This window comes from Vulpes vulpes, chromosome 14 (assembly GCF_048418805.1).
Source record: "Vulpes vulpes isolate BD-2025 chromosome 14, VulVul3, whole genome shotgun sequence".
NCBI lineage: Eukaryota > Metazoa > Chordata > Mammalia > Carnivora > Canidae > Vulpes > Vulpes vulpes.
In genome coordinates, this window is record NC_132793.1 from 131,104,697 (window position 1) to 131,122,031 (window position 17,335).

A 17,335-nucleotide genomic window follows, 5' to 3' on the forward strand; every position below is an offset into this window, starting at 1 on the left:
TTCTATAAACATTGATGTACTGTAAGCATTTTGTGTGGACATATGGTTTCAAATGCTAAATGCGTAAACATATGAATGCTGGATTATATGGGAAGACTACATTTGGCTTTGTACAAAACTTCCAAACCATTTTGCAAACTGGCTACCATTGCTACCATTTTGCATTCCCACCAGCAAGCGGTGAGAGCTTCTGTTGCTGCACGTCCTTTCCAGCATTGGTATTACCAGTTTACTGGATTTTGCATTTATAGTAGTTGTGTAGTGGCATCTCATTGTTATTTTGCAAGTCTCTATTGATAAATGGAGTTGAGGATCTTTTTATATGCTTATGTACCATCTGTGTATCTTCTTTGGGGAGGTTTCTGTTCAGAAGTTTGCCCATTTTTCAAGAGCACTGTCTTTTTTTATTATTTAGTTTTAAGATGCCTTGGTGTATTTGGGATATTAGTCCTTTATCAAATATATGTTTTGCAAGTATTTTCTCTTGTCTTTGGTTTGTCTTTTAATTTTCTTAACAGTGCTTTTAGTAGCAAAGACTTTAATTTTGATAATGTCCAACTTATTTTTCCTTCTTCACAAATTGTGCTTTTGGTATTGTATCTAAAAAGTCATCACCAAACCCAAGGTCACATAGATTTTCTGCTATGTTATTTTGTTAAAGTCTTACAAATTACATTTTACATTTGAACCTATGATTCAAAAAAATAAAAAATAAACATGATTCATTTTGGTTTAATTTTTGTGAGAATTGTAACATCTTTGTCTAAATTATTTTTTTCATGTGGATACCCAGTAATTCCATGATCATTTGTTGAAAAGACTATCCCTTCTCCATTGAATCGTCTTTGATCCTTTTTTGAAAATCAGTCGACTCTATCTCTGGTCTTTCTCTTCTGTTCCATTCATCTATATATCTATTCTTTTGCAACACCATGCTGCCTTAGTTATTGTAGCTTTATATTAAATATTGAATTGGAGCGGTGTCAGTCCTACAGCTTGGTTCTTCTTCAATATCGTGTTGACTATTCTGAGTCCTTTTCGCCTCTTCATATAATCTTTGATATCCACAAACTGATTTTGATTTTGGGATTGCATTGAATCTATAGGTCAATTTGAGAAGCATTGCCACATTAGGAATAATGAGTCTTCCAATCCATGAACACAAAATACACAAAATATCTCTTCATTTATTTAGTTATTTGATTTATTTTATCAGAGTCCTATAATTTTCCATAGTATGTCCTGTAAGGATCCATAAATCTTTTACATTTTTGCTTAAATATTTCACTTTTGGGGGCTAATGTAAACGCTACTAGATCTTTTTTTTTTTTTTTAATTTCCAATCCCTGTTGTTCATTGCTGGTATCTAAGGAAGCCACTGACATTTGTTTTTGTTTTTGTTTTTTGCCGCTGACATTTGTATATTGATCCTATATTTTATGCCCTCGCTAAATCACTCATTCTTTCTGATACCTGGATTGTCTGTGGTTTGCTTTATATCTTGAAGTATTTCATGCTCTTTCACCACAATCATCTTTTGCTTCTGGGATAGTCCCCCCATAGACCAATCATGAAACTAAATTAATTATGAAAGTCAGTCTGCTCTACTTAATTCAATTAAACTTAATTGCATGATCCCTATATTCCTAATCATGCTCACCTAAGGGATGTGTTACCTTCATGTTTTTAAACAGATTTTCTGAGCCAAATCATTTTCACAAATATGACTCTCAGAAAAGACATTTTAGGTACAAGAAGACCGAGGGAAATCAGATTTATCTCATTAACCTAAAAGTTTGTGCCAAACCTCATAATGATTTGTGAGCTGCCCATAAAGCCTCATTGATAATGGAAACAATTCTGCAAGAGGGACTAGCATGTGAACAAATTGCAGAACTGACTAATTATAAAGGTGAAACAACATAGAGTTAACTTTCTGTATTAAGCCATAACAAAAAGCATTAAAAATCAAGCTCCAAACTTAAATTATGATTGTGAAAATCAGTATATAATCACATTTAATGAAAATGCCCTGATATAAATTACTGGCATAAGACAGATTGCACTGTTTTCCTATAATATGCAAGTGTAAGTAATTCCTGATTTAGAAATTAAGAACAGTAGCACTGCTAAAGAACTCAAAATTGTGTGATTTAATTTGTCTCAAAAGACATGGAGGTTGATGGTATCATTTGTCCAAAAGTTACATGGCCAGTGAGTGGTGAGACAAAGTTGAGATTTAATCTGTATACCATTATGCTCTTTCACTCAATACATGGAGTACACATACACATGTAATATACACATATATGTACACACATAAACACATGAATAAATTTATATATATATAAATTTTTATATATATAAATTTTATACATATGTATGATTTCTCTTATGGAAAGAGTAATTTTGCTATGTAGAGTGATAGGTGGGTCAATCTATTCTTAGAAAATTAACATAATTGCATCTTTCAAGAAATTGGAAGGTGTCAGCATAGGCTGTCATGATCAACTGTGTGCTGTCAAGCATGGACCATTCCCAACAGTTAACTATCTTTAGAAATCGCTAAGAAGGTGGGTTTTGTAACACTCTTTTAAAACTGGCTCTCGGGATCCCTGGGTGACTCAGTGGTTCAGCGCCTGCCTTCAGCCCGGGGTGTGATCCTGGAGACCTGGGATCAAGTCCTGCATCAGCTCCCTGCATGGAGCCTGCTTCTTCCTCTGCCTGTGTCTCTGCCTCTCTCTCTCTCTCTCTCTCTCTCTCTCTCATGAATAAATAAAAACAAAATCTTAAAAAAAAAAAAAAAACCTGACTCTCCTGTGTTGTAAAAAAAAAAGCAATATTAAAGGTAGGGTTGAACTATGATCTTTCTGAATCTTGACCTTCCCATGAGCACAGAGAAAAGCAGAACGGGGCTGCTAGGCACGAATACTGGGTCATTCTAAACCATCAAGTGGGAAACACATCAAGTGTTCCTTTCCCTTTCTCCCTCACCACCAGGTCACTCATCAGTATTGCTGTGTGAAGGGTGTCTGCTCCAGAGCTGGAGAAAGACTCTGAGTTGTTCTTCAACCTGTACTGAAGGAAAGGGAGACAGAACAACCCAAAGTGAACCAAAAGGTCCCCCAAAAACCCCAAAAGGCAAGGTGAAAATAGACAGATTTCCACTCTTCTCTCATTGAAACTTCCAGGTTTGGCATACTTTCCATTTGGGAACCTGAGCACTTTGTCTGAACCTCACAGCCAGAAATAAATTCTTACTTCTGAGGCCAGGTTTTAACAGTGGCAAAGAAAACCCAAGAAGAAACAACAGTGTTATAATTGGATGAAGGGCACTCAGAATCACTTTTGCACATCTGCTTCTTATAAGGATGATAAGCACCTTACAAACAGAACAAGAATAAATGCAAATAATAATAGAGAACATTTTTTTCTTTCAGGAGATAGAAGGTGTTGATTTTTATTCTTTATTAGAGGTAATAACATCTATGGAAATCTGGAGAATCTCAAAATGCGATGCTATGATTGAAACACTTTTTCTATTACATCCGATTAGAAATTTGTTTTACCAATTCCTAAACTGCAATGTATACATTATTGATTCTGATACACAGTATCCAAATTCCCTCTATTCATTTAGTTCCCAGTTGTTGTCTTTAATTGAATTTTTATATCAAATAAATCTATAAACCAACCGACCAGGCATAGCTTTGGTTTCAGCACTTTAAATTTGAAGCAATATTTCTTCTATCAGATAAATATGTAATGATTTCCTATCATAGGAGATAATGTAGCATGGCAGCTAAAAGCAATAGCTTTGGAGTTAGATGACCTGGGTTAAAAACTTATTTTGAGCCCATGACCATTTCGAACATGGGGACCTGTGAGGGACCTGATGTGGGACTTGATCCCAGGAACCCGAGATCATGACCTGAGCCAAAGGCAGACACTCAACCTCTGAACCACCCAGGCATCCCCCTTCCTTAAACTTTCTAAGCCTCAGTGTCCTTATCAGTGCAAAGGGAATGATAATAATAATATCTGGCTCTTAGTTTTGTTATGAGGATTAAGTTCATTTATGAAACACATCTTTTACACATATGATTGCCCCTTCAATACTAGTTATATTTTTCATTATGTGTAAACATTATCCCACCTGCAAAACTGAAAGACTATTTACAAGTAAATAAGACACCAGGGAGACCTCACTGCTTTTAACTCATTAACAAATAAGATATGTTTTCTTTTCAAAGAGTATGAGACATTGGAAAATCAGGAATAATATAATACCAAACATGTTATAAGCATTCAAATCAAAGCTACAGAAGGGAATTTGGAGGGATATGAAATGGAACACGAATTTGCAAAGAGAAAGAATATTCAGAGGGTTTTTAGAAGTAGAGGAGTGTAGGATATATATTATTCTGAATTATTAAGCTATTTCAATTTTGCATTTGAGTTATGAAAATGCCAATGAATTAACTCTTTTGGAAATTGCTAGAAGTACTTTGGGGTTATTAACATTATATAATTGTGTACTTAAAGAGCAATAAGTTTTCCCTGGAGGGATAAAGAAAACCACTATAGTTAAGTGACTTTTTATTTCTAGTGGTATTAAGTTCTACACTATGAAGCAGAGATGCTCTGAATAGAAACACATAAAAGAGCAATAAGTTTGGAATAAAAACTTGGGTCTTTCCCAGTTCTCTTGTTGCCTACATATTTAATCTTTAGATGTTCCAACCCAAGCATTTTTGAAAATAAGAGACTTATTTTAATATAAAAGTTTTGGGAATATTAAACAAGATGACCCACGCTCAAGTTGTTTGCAAAATCCAAAGGGCTATATAAGCTAAGGTGCTATCCTCTGAAAATAAAATTTAAAACCCTAACTATCTGAAACCACCTTATAATATGATTTTTACTTTTCTCTCTTGGTTAGATACATTGCTTATTTTGTTCTCATTAATCCTTTGTGAGTCATCGGCATGACTATTATTGTTCTTGTTTTTAAGACTATGAAACTGGAACTTGAAGAATTTAAATGATTTTATTATTAGCATTTGGCCTGAAGTGCAGAGGCAAAATCAAAAAGCAAAGTCTTAAGATACAAAGTCCAAGCATCTGGCTAGATACCAGCTCCCACTTTCTGATTTTCAATAGTCTTCAGGATATGTTGAAATAAGGGGCACCTGGGTGGCTCAGTCAGTTAAGCATCAGCCTTCAACTCAGGTCATGATCCTAGGGTCCTGGGATTGAGTCCCACATTGGGCTCCCTGCTCAGCCCAATCATAGGAGATGATGTAGGTAATGCTGAGCAGGGAGCCTGCTTCTCTCTCTTCCTCTGCCTGCTGCTCTGCCTGTTTGTATTTGTGCATGTTCTCTCTCTCTCTCTCTCTCTCTCTCTCTCTCTTAAATAAATAGATAAATAAAATCTTTATTGTAGAAGCTGGGATTGGCTGTAGACTGTCAGGCAGTACAGTCAGCCAGCTCCGGAGCTGTGGCTGGAAGAGAGCCAGGCTAGCAACAGACATTATTTAGTTGCCATCAAAATCAGTGTTTTCCTGACTTTTATAATTGTTATCCACAAGAAGAACTATGTCATACCCAGGGATCTAAAACACACTCATATACACAGTCATCAGAAACAAACATTTTGTTGTTGTTGTTGTTGTTGTTGTTGTTTAAAGATTTTATTTACTGGACACAGAGAGTGCATGAGTATGCAGAGTGGCAGGCACCTCAACCCACTGGACGCTCAACCCACTGAGCCACCCAGGCGTCCCCAGAAACAAACATTTTGTGAAACAATATTTGTCTTTATTATAAGAAATGTGCTTGAATATTTTCTCAAAATATTTCAGCGCATCATTGGATTGTCAGGCATCTGTGTCTCTTGGTTTACCTTCTTTTCAACTTCAGTTCTCATGCTTATGCATATGCATTGGAGTGGTGCTGGTGAGGGTGACCCTGATGGTCATATTTCTGTAAATAAATGTATATTCTGTATATAAATTCCACAAGGATTTCAAATGGTTGAAGAGTAATCTTACCAATAATTAGAATGAACTATCAAGTGAGCTAAGAATTGAAATGTCGATCAGAAGGCTTGTATTCTAAGCCAGGCTTAGCCCCTGATACAATCTTTGAGGCATCGATTATGACATAATCATCATAGAAAAGCTTTGGTGCCCTTTCTATTCCTTTTATGATTCTAAATTAGTTTTCTGAAATAAAAAATCTGAGGCAGCAAATAAAGGATATTTTAATGTACACTAAATAACATACTCTATATACTCTACTACGCTGTGCTTCATAATGTATGACATACTCTACAAACAGAATCTAGTATGTGTTTTTCTTTTTCTAGTTTATATAACTTTACATAAAAATTTAGGCTAACTGATTCCAAACTATCTTTAACCAGTACAAATTAAACACATGCTACTTAAAATACATTGTTTTCTTAATTTTAGAAATCTTTTGGATGAAGATATGTTTGTATATTAAGATGGAATAGAAGATCATAGTCCTATATAATACTACCACTAAAATTAGTGAATTAATTATTACTTGATGGAAGTATAATAAGTATTCAAAATCAAAAGTTATTCTCCATTTTAAAATTAAGTGGTTAGAAAAGTGTCTGTCTCCAAAAAGTAGTATATGTATTTAAAACAATTCTAAATGTAATCACTGGAGGTATTTTTCCTTTCAAATGTTGAATTAAGTGATAGTAGAGTTTTTAAGTAGTTATAGATATTCAAATAAGTCCCCCAAAGTGTATGAAAAATGAGAACTTGATCTAGCACATATTAAACATATAAAGCTATACTCGTCAAATTAATATGATCTTGGTTTAAAAATGGACTAGAAATAGATACCAAGATATTATTATATTTAATAAAAGAATAGGTGATATTCCAATTCATTAAAAAGAAGATGATTATTTTATAATATTATTTAAAAAGTTTATTCATCTAGAAAATAAATAACAATGTTACCTATTACCTTATTCTATAAACAACAGAGAAATTATAAAAGTGTACAAGACTTAAATGTTGACAAAGAATAAAAACAGGGCAGCCCTGGTGGCTCAGTGGTTTAGGGCCACTTTCAGCCCAGGGCGTGATCCCAGAGACCCGGGATCGAGTCCCACGTCGGGCTCCCTGCGTGGAGCCTGCTTCTCCCTCTGCCTGTGTCTCTGCCTCCCTCTCTTTCTGTGTCTCTCATGAATAAATAAATAAAATCTTTTAAAAAAATAATAAAAACAAAACACTACTATATAATTTAAGGTCTAGGACAGCTTCTTAATTAAGCTTCAAAATCCAGATGCTAAAAAAGAAAATATGTAGAATCAAAATATTAAAAAAAAATTTATAGCAGATTATTACATAAACCAAATCAAAGAGCATAACATAGATTTGAGATGTAGATTTGCAATTTAGGTAAGAGAAAAGGAATTACTATTACATATCTATTGCTCTTAACAAATTGAGCAAAAAAGACATTAACCCAATTATCTGCTGCAGAGCACACAAATAGACAATTCACAGAAGAGAAACTTATGGCCAATATATATTGTGTATATGCTTAAATTCACAATTTGGAAACACAAATTAAGGTGACAATGAGCCATCATCTTATGCTCACCAGATAAAATGAAAGATAATTACTGTTCCTTTGGGTGTGAGGTACATATCCCCTTATAATTGTGAATTGATAAGGTCCTTCTTAAATGAAATCTAGCACATCTATAAATAAAACTGAGTAAGAGTAAAGAAATAGTAGTGTTTATATATTTGAATCATACTTTTATGAAATGAAGTAATCCCAAGATTATCTTATATTTGTGTGTGTGAATATGTGTGTCTGCAGATGTGCCTGCATATGATTACAAAAACATGAAAAAGACAGGGGCACCTGGGTGGCTCAGTGGTTGAGCATCTGCCTTTGGCTCAGGTCATGATCCCAGAGTCCTGGGACTGGGTCCCACATCAGGGTCCCTACGGGGATCCTGCTTCTCCCTCTGCCTGTATTTCTGCCTCTCTCTGTGTCTCTCATGAATAAATAAATAAAATATTTTTTAAAATAAAAAAACCACATTTTTTTAAAAGTTGTTAACATTGTTTTTTGGCGGGTAAGACAGTTGGCATGGTTGGGAGGGGATTACATTAAGCAAATAAATAAATATACTAAGATTACTGTCAGCCCAAATAGGGCTTTGGTTCATAGTCTAAGTGTGATGACAAGCCTCGGGAAAGTTTACATGAATAAACAGCCTTTTCTACAATTATAGCAAGGCTTTTGCTTGGATATTTACGTTCTGTATCTTGAGTTGTCTCTTCTGGTTCATTTGTGATTTTTAAGAGCCTATTTTCACCTTTCTTTCCCCTTCTCTATCATTCTCATCCTCGTCTACCCTGTAGTATTTTAAAATTCTTCCTTTCCACTTCCTTTCACCTGTTCTTCCCTCCCCCCTTCCCACTATCTTCCCTCTCCTACTCTCCTCTCTTCTCTGTTCATCTTTCTTTCCTTTACTTCCATCCTCCCTCTCTCTTCTTGACCTTCATCCTTTCCTTTCCTCCCCTTCCCAGAGAGACCTGTGTGTACCATGAACACAGGTGGTAGGGCAAGAGAGAGGATGGCAAATAAGCAGGAATGCAGGAGATGGGGGAGGTAATCTGGAAGCATCAGCATCCTTGGGGGCCAAGAAAGCAGCACAGTAAGGTAAGAGGGGTGGTGAAAAGCCAGAAGTGTGCCTTGGAGGAAGGAACTGGGACAGTGTGAGGTGAACCACAAGGATTTACCAGTGTGGCCAGTGGCCAAGGAGGCCAGTGGGAAGTACGTGGAGAGTGAGGTGCCCATGAAAGAGCCATCCAATAGCCTAGAAAGCAGTTTAGAATGAGTGCAGAGGCCATGGAAAGAGGTGGCTGGCTTGGTTGGGAGATTAGTAATAAAGAACAAATATGTAAAATGATCAGATAATAAGTAAAAATATTGATTATAATGTGATCCAGGATTTTCTATGTTAGAAAGACATTATAGAAATACAAAAAGGGAGAAGACTAGAAAAAAACCTGAGATGTTATGGGACGTCTGGGTGGCTATGTGGTTGAGCATTTGCCTTCAGCTCAGCGTGTGATCCTAGGGTCTTGGGATCAAGTCCTGCATTAGGCTTCCCAGAGGGAATCTTAAAAAAAAAAAAACCTGATATGTTGTGTTGGAAATGGATTTTAAATTTTAGTAAATATGCACATAGAGACATATACATAGGTTTATTTATTTATTTTAAAGATTTTATTTATTTATTCATGAAAGACACAGAGAAAGAGGCAGAGACACAGGCAGACGGAGAAACAGGCTCCATGCGGGAAGCCCGATGCAGGACTCGATCCCAGGACCCTGGGATCACACCCTGAGCCAAAGGCAGATGCTCAACCACTGAGCCACCCAGGTGTCCCTATACATCGGTTTAGATGTCTGTTTGGTCTTTTAATTCTGAAGAGAGATAATTTTGAGTTGAAGGTAGAAGAGTATCAGCTGACATTCACTCAGAATTCTCTTCTTCCTAATGATCTCAAAAGCAGGTTATCTTTGTCTCAGTTGTTGGCAGTAAATTGTAACTCAGACCAAGAAGGAAGGAAATAGCAGGGGCGATCAAACTTGAATCCTTATTTTGTCAGTTATCAGCTACAGCTTGGGATGATTTGAAGGATGAAATTGATACAGGGGAGCTTGGTTCTTGTTTCATAGCGCTGAAGAGTGAATCTCACAGACACAGGAAAGTGAGTAAAGTGATAGAAGTTTATTAAGCAAAGATACAGGGAAAACTCTCAGAAGTGAGAAGGGTCCTGACAGAGTTGCCACCGAAGGCTTGTAGGGTTGGTCTTTTATTGAAAGCCAATCAGGGAACCTAAAATCCTTTTGACATTATCTATTGATGACACCATTGAGTAAGGACCAGTGATAACATTTTTAATGTTCTTTGGGGTTTGGTTCTTTGTTGGTCACAGATGACTATCATAAAAAAGACACCCTCCTCGCTGACACCTAGGGCAGGGTGGTCTGGCTTGTTCCCTTATCTCTGGTTTCCTTACACCTCAGCATTTGGGGGATTTTTGTGAGCCTGCTTCCATGGCCCCCTATCCAGCCCTGCCTAACCCCACTGGCCCTAACTCAAAATGAAAAAAATGATTAAATGAAAAGAAATATATTATTTATCTGCTCTTCGGATGTACTGAAGTTAAAACTAAACACACCACCTGATTTTCAAATAAGAATTACCTCTCATTCATAGATGGCTGGAGTTACCTAAAAACAGGGGTAAGGAGCATCACTTTGCTGGAAGGATGAGGCTCCGGGAGGTAAAATGATTTTATGGAAATCAAACAGCCAAAGAAGAGCAGAACCCTGGACCTGAGCTCAAGTTTCTTTCTCACTGATCCAGCAGCAAAGAACCATATTCATTTACTCTAATCCCAATATTTTCTGAAAACCAAAGGCCTTTTGCTATAGGATTTAATCATCTTAATTTTTATTATTTAGCTAATTAAACACTTTGAAGGCAAGTGTAAGATAGCTCTAATTGACGCAAGTTTCCCCGTGCTAAGCTTCATTCTACAATTTGACCTACAATACCCAGTACCCTCATAATACAATGAGGAAAAATACTGCTTTCGACAAACCAAGAGGAAAAGTCCAAACTGGCATTTTGGGATTTTCCCCTGATCGTAGCAGTATACAGGCAGCACATTCTGACCTATCAAATTGGAGATGTGTGGGCTATTGAGGTATCATAACGAGAAAGTGTGAAATAAATTTCCCATTGAAAACATGTTGATAAAATGTTGGCAGGTAAAAGTTCCATAGCATAGACAGAAAATGTCTTCAAAAATATCCGAGTGAATGGTCATGTTTCTAAGTTAACAAGTAGTTGCCTGAAGCCTCCCTTGAAATCAGTAAACTGCTCATCTTGCGGATTGCGTTAAGAATTGGATTTCTAAAGCAAAAATGTCCTGTGGCCCAGAATAAGTGCAAAGATGTGCCAATTTTTTAAAATGTCTTATATAATCTTGTTTTGATGTACACAATGCAGTCTGATCTTATAATAAGATCCAATTAATATGATGTTGACAATTGCTGTGTCAGGTAAGTAGAAGAATATTGCATGCATTTTTCACTTGACCAGAAGCTCATTATCTTTGCATATATTTCTTTGCTTTTATCATCAAAGCACATTAGTGCAGTAAAAGGAATGAATAAGATGGTAAAACACAATAAATAAAGGCATGGTGCAGAAGGTTAACAATATGCAATGGTAAAATACTATCACCTTTCACTGATTAGCATAGGTTTGGAAGGTAAAAAAAAACACAACTGCATAACAGAAGAAAAAAGTTAATAAATCAGTGTTCAGAATTAATAGTGATACAAACTTGGAGAAATGTCTAACATCTAGAACAAAAAGATCTTTCGAACACCTTTCTTCTCTCTCTCTCTCTCTCTCTCTCTCTCACACACACACACACACACACACACACACTGATTTGATAATAATATTCTTTATTTTACTCTTTGAAACTTCACTGTCATTGCTTTCTTTATATTCTTTTCTCTGATTTCTTCTTTGACCCAACAGGCAATGGCCTCTTATATCTTATGTCCCCTTTCTCTTTTCTTTTCTTTTTTTTTTTTTTTCTTTCTGGGTGGAAGCTGTAAGAATCAGCTGAGCCATAGTGGCAGTCTTTTTTTTCTTAAAATCTAGGTCCAAATAGTATCACTATTGTGTTCTCCAGGAGTCTGTAGAATGAGGGGATTGGGAGAGCTGCAGGGATATAGCTTCTTGCCCATTTGTTAGGCTGGCCTGGATGTTTCTATTATTATTTTTAAGTGGTACACATATAGTTAAGTATATTCTTCTTGTCTGATGTATTGCACATATACACACATGTACATGTTCACACACACACAGGCACACACATAACTCTAAAAGGAAAAAAAAATTACTGCACACTTAAAAAAAAAATAACTATTTAAAGTAGAACTACCCAGAGGGTACTAAAGGATCTGCCTGTTTGCCTGGGCATGGCTAATCGGGTTTTTCAAACCTCCTTAATAGGAACTGCCATGAAGTCCACCTCAAGACATATTATCACAAGGGCTTCCCACCTGCTTTGTAGAAGCCATTTGTCCTCAGAGAATTTTCAAAGTTAATTGTACCTGACACATTAATGCCATCAGAGTGCCAAACCTTCCATATGAGATTGGAAAAGATATGTAAGAAAATTTCCTCAGCAAGGACTCTGAAAAGCATTGTGAAGATGAATTAACCTAAAAAAAATTTCATAAAAAAAGCTACGTTAATGATTCGTTTTGTTTTTATTTTGAAAAAACCTATTTTGTAAACAAGACTGCTTTAATGCATTTGGAAAAAAATAGTAGTAATCATTAAATAACAGCAAATTCAGTACTAATTTCTATTTTGTAAAGTAAGTTTAATAATAATAAAGAGGAAAATCTAGATGTTTTATTAAAAGCAAAATCTGTCTTTTCTGTTGCAATTCACTCAACAGATGGGTTTGATTTGAAAATAACTTGAGAACCCTGACTGAGAACAATAGAGAAGTTAAAATACTTAGATTGTGAATACTTTATTACTATTCCTAGGTGATGCTAGTCTTTCAAAATCCAGTGAAGAGTCATTTAAATAAATTGATGCAGCTAAAGCCTGGACCTCCCAAATTATTCCCTCTACTTTTTTGGAATCATAATGGAGCCATTTGGTCTCAATACCTGTGTCATCAGCATCATGTATAAGAGGATTCTTTTGTAATTGAGCTTAGTTGGAGATCTTTCCAGTGAATTTGTTTCTCAGGAAGAAGGGGCAGAGAGACTATTCTCAAGGTTTCCATTTGAAAACAAAAGAGATCAAAGCAAATAAGATTCTGAATTTGCACGTAAACAAGTAAATCTCTCCAGAAGCTTTAAACTCTAAGATATGGTTTAATAATTTTCCTACAACAATATCATACACCACCAAATGACCAAAATTTTGTTACATTTGGCCTTCATGATGGCTATTCTAATCTATATGGAATATTCAACTTTATTCCAAAACCTGCAAACTTGCAGAGATTTTAGAAAGGACTACACACATAAAAGAGTAATCCTACTTCTTTGACTTTTTTGTCATGTACTTAATAAGCAAATTATGTTCACCATAAAATCATACAGTTATACAACATAAGCTGTTTCTGTTCCATTTTTATTTTCCTTCAACTTTGATTAAACAACTGAAAATTGTTTGAATACCATTTTCGTATTTTAGTAAGGCAACAAATATAAAACCAGTTAACTACACATGGTGACCAAAGGAACTTGTGAATAATAAGATTCCGTAATGAGTTGTTACTAACTTTGGTGATTTAAAAATATTTCATAGAGAAAACAATATAAATTCACCAGAATTGATTACATAAACATTCATCCTCCTATAAAGGTCAGTGTGCTCACTCCACATTTAACAGGTCACCCTGGGAGCACAAAAAGGCAGAAATTTCCAGGATGTCCAGAAGATAGCCCTCTAGGCATTGCTGCTGACAGAGAGCAAAGTATTCCTTGTGCTTTCAAGACATGTAGAACCACTACAGGGGAATAATTGACAATATATTTTATTCAGAAAATAAACCTGTTTTATCAGAAAGTAAAATACATAAGGACCTTGGTCACATTTTTTTACGGTAAATGGATGGAGATAGTGTTTATATTTCCCTTACGAAAGTGAATACCCTCAGAGACTAGACTAACATTTGTTACTGGTGTTGAGAAAAGAGAAAACATGAGATTTATTTCTATATAAATATTTCTATACATAAGAGAAATCTTTAATCTCAGCACTTGGGCCCAAGCATTGATCAATGACCTATGTCAGATCCCTAAAGACCACTTCAATCAAGACACTCTCCATCTTTTCATCAAAATAAACATTGTTATGTCTACTTTCCAAGTGGTTATGTGGCTTCTGTATACTCACAGGTACAACAATAGCTGGAAAAGCCTTTTAGGGCTTTTCTTTAGAGAGAGAGAGAGAAAGCAAAGTTTATTAAATATTTATATATGTATATATATATGGTATAAATATATACCATATATGGTATATATGTTTATATATATGTATGTTTATATATATGTATGTTTATATATATGTATGTTTATATATGGTATAAATATATATATATATATATATATATATATATAGAGAGAGAGAGAGAGAGAGAGAGAGAGAAACAGAGCATCCAGGAGACTTGGAAAGGAAAAGAACATGAGTTTCATCTTTGCTTGGGATCTGGGATTTTTATTGGCAATTGAGGTCTGTGCATGTGTCTTCTTAGGCATTCAGGAACTGATCAGAACAAGGACAGGGTCCAAGTGTCCTTCTTAAATCATTCATTCATTCCCTAAAGTCAGAGGTCTTGGCATCAAAGTACTTGGAGTCAATGATTTTGGAGAACGTTTATGATGACCCCTCCTTTGATATTATCTCTTGTGCTGGAAGACTCCAAAGATATCGTTATTTCCCCATCCCTTACAAGGAGGACATATGTAATTTGCATTATAAGGTATATGTAGAGTAGGATGGGGATACAGGCTCTAGCAAAAATAGAACCCAGAGAAAAGGACAAAAAAAATAACTTTTTTATGGAGTCCTTTAAGTTTCCCTGTCTCACCAATTGCACAAAGAAGGAAAGACTTCAGAGATATTTTTTTTAAGTTAGATTTACTATAGTAATGCTGTACAACAAATACAGCAAATCCTTAGTGGCTTAAAGGAAATAAATGCCACCCTCTCCCCAACTAGTACATTTCTAAATTACATGTTGCTCTTTGGGGCTTGGCTGGCCTCAACCTGGGCTTGCTATTGGTGATGGATTTAACTTAGGTCTTCTCTAAGTGTTGCTCCATCCTGACACCGATAACAGTATGGTGTGTGCTCTACTTATTGTGGATGCCTGAAGCACCAGAAGTCAAGTAGAAACATTGATGTACATTTAAAGCTTCTGCTGGAGTTACATTTGCTAACAACATTTAGTGTCCAAAGTAAATTACTGGCCAAACCCGGTATTCCTGGAGCAGGAGAAAGTATTCACTTCATTGTAAAGGGAAGAACTGTTGAGTCACATGGCAAAGTGAATAGATGCATTAGTAGTAGTAGTAGTAGTAGTAGTAGTAGTAGTAGTAGTTAGTAGTAGTTTGAGAGAGGGATGGAGACAGGTTGAGGGAGAGGAAGAGAATCTCAAGCAAGTTCCATGCCCAGTGTGAGCTGGATGCACGGCTGTCTCATAACCCTGAAATAATGACTTGAGCCAAAATCAAGTCTGACACTTAACTGACCGAGACACCAAGGTGCTCAATGCGTCCTCAAATAATAAGGAAAGAGGACTAGTGAGCCATGTTGTAATCTACCACTAAGTGCTAGTTATGGAAACTCCAAAGCCAAAAGGCACAAAATTCCTGAAGGGTGAGGGAAATCCTTGAAAGGCACCACTCATGCATAACAACGTCAATACACCTTATTCTCACCTTGTTGTGAAGATTAAATAGGGTAATAATGGAGAACTATAACTTAGTTTCTTTCATAAAGTGTTAAAGCCATGCACATAAAGATTTGCATAAAATATCAGTTATTGGAGTAGTTCGACCCTTTCCACTTTTTTTTTTTTTTTTTTTGAGTAAAGCATGCTTAAGGAGCAAACTCCCTCACTTGGAAGGTAACAGCATTCTATTTACAAACATCTTTCTATTTCCAGGAGCATCTATCCTGAAAAAGCGAACCTATAATTTCCTTGCTAAATTGAGTGAAACCAGTTAGTGGAATGGAACTGCAGATTCGCTGTAATGATTCTGTTATTTGTCATCACCATACTTTCCCCATCGCATGATGCTATTTTGATCATCACAGCCTAACTGAAATCCAGTGTTATGCCAAATGCAGACACTCTTACAGGAGGCAAATCTGATGCATGTAAGAATGAGTGGTTATTGCTATCACTTCCTCCAGCCTGGTTGCACGCAGAACATTTCAGGAAAAAATGGTTTTTTCGATGTACCATTAAAATGAGGGAGGGGGAATAATTCCTTGAGTGATATGATGGAATAATCTCAAATAGGCAATTGCAAAGTCTATACAGTAAGTACTATTACTGTACCCAGGTTAATATTGGATATTGAATAAATGATTGTGAAAAGAAAAAAGGAAGAAAGGTGGGAAGAGATAAGAGGGAAGGAAGGCAGGGAGGGAGAGAGAGAGGGAGGGAGGGAGATATGATCCGTTTGTTTATCTGCATCCGTGCTCCTGAAACAATGAAACCTGTGAATGCCCACAAGAGACTACTGAGCATGCTTTGTTTTAACACTTGCTTAGGGTGATGTTTCAGGCTAAAAAAGAAAATGGGGAAAGACAAAATAAAAGAAGTTTTTCAAAATGATTTGACTCTTTTTTTAAGATTTTATTTATTTATTCATGAGAGACACACAGAGAGAGGCAGAAACATAGACAGAGGGAGACGCAGGCTCCTTGCAGGAAGTCTGATACAGGACTCGATCCCCAGATGTAGGATCATGCCCTGAGCCAAAAGCAGAAGCTCAACCACTGAGCCACCCAGATGTCCAAAAGGATTTGACTCTTAACTATATACCTTGAAATGTGACTTCAAGAACTCACCAGAAGGGTGCCTGGGAGGCTCAGTGATTGAGTGATTGAACCTGTCTTTGGCTCAGGTTGGGGTCCTGGGATCAGTCCTGCATCAGGCTCCCCTTGAGAAGCCTGCTTCGCCCTCTGCCTATGTCTCTGCCTCTCTGTGTGTCTCTCGTGAATAAATAAATAAAATCTTAAAACACACACACACACACACACACACACACACCAGAAATCTGCTTACCTACTTTATCCCACACTCTGCGACTCTCCTTGTAACCTAACCTAACAACCAAGACATAGTCATCAATGTTCTCTGAGTGTTTTTAGTCATGCTCCCATTATGGGTCTTTGTGCTTCTTCTTTTCCGTTGTTAAAAATAGACGAGTATATCCAGATAATTATATTTTACTTTGAGAGTAAGAAAAGTAAGAACATTAAATCTGGAAGGAAACACTCAGAGCTTGAGGCTCCATGTTCTCAATTCCTAGTTTTGTGTTGGTGTTGGGCAAGTCACTTCAATTCCCCATGTTTACATCCACCTTTTACTAAAACGGGAATGCAAATATATATGTTATTTCCCTGGAGAGGAACAAGACATTTCAAAGACAGTACCCCAAGAGCCCTTAGCAGATCGTA